We start from the raw sequence: 1,046 nt of genomic DNA, 5'->3' as shown, positions 1-1,046 counted from the left end.
TTGTTATATAATGAATATCAAGTGGGTTACTAACTCTTAAAATTCAAGGGAATTGGAAATAGATAAGTTTATTTGTAGGAACTGACAAGCTTCAAGAAGCTGAGTAAATGAGGGCAATATATTTATTTTAGCCACCAGCAGGCTATATCTTGAAGTCCTACTCTATCTTCTGGTTTGCTCAAACTGCTGCCATTTCATCTTTTACCAGCTGGCCAAAAAATGGGCAACACACATCTTCTCATTAGCTCACAAAATAAATATATTTAGTATTTTAGAAACAACATCAAAGGAAAATCCTGATGACTTCTACAAGCATTGAATAGCTGATTAAATTTCCTGCCATGTTCAACTTCTATCACTGTAATTAATGAACTGAAAGGGACTGTACTAAAATACCTAGTAACATTCTTACTAGGCAAGTGTTCCAGCTCATCAGGAGAGTAATGCTTTTGAGCAAAACACATCTCTATATAAAACAGTTTCTAAGGTCTTCTGATTGTATTTTAAGTCATAGATGTTGTTTCAATAACTTACCAGAAATGCTTTATGCTTTAAAAGGCCATTAGTCTTAGCATCCTTACTAAGGGATTTAACTTTTTATTTGCTCAGAACTCCGCTTTGGATCCCTATACTAGATTTGTTAGAAGTTAAAATACAGGAATGCTTGCAAACCAAGCAGATGACTTGCAGGTGCACTCAAAAGTAGTCAGATCTTTATTAGCACTACTGTTTTTGTGGAAACTTTACTAATGATACACTCTTTGTAAACCTGCAAAGCCAAACTATTCCCTGCTCTGGTTTCAGTACACATTGTGCCCAAATTAGCTTTACTGTAGGTAGGTTTGGGTGCTGCTGACAAGGTAAAGCAGAGAGTAGCACGTAAAGTTTGGGTAGTAAACTAAGGAGCCTAACTCATGCTGAATGCAGTGCTGCTCTGAATGCATCACGAGCTGTATTCAGTCTATCCCTGCACATTAACAAACTGCATCCATGACACAAACCTCTCTATACAGTCAACTGAGAGTTTTCATAATAAAAGCTAGGCC

The sequence above is a fragment of the Heliangelus exortis genome, chromosome 4, assembly GCF_036169615.1.
Source record: "Heliangelus exortis chromosome 4, bHelExo1.hap1, whole genome shotgun sequence".
NCBI classification, from domain to species: Eukaryota; Metazoa; Chordata; class Aves; order Apodiformes; family Trochilidae; genus Heliangelus; species Heliangelus exortis.
Note: the sequence above shows the minus strand (reverse complement) of the source record.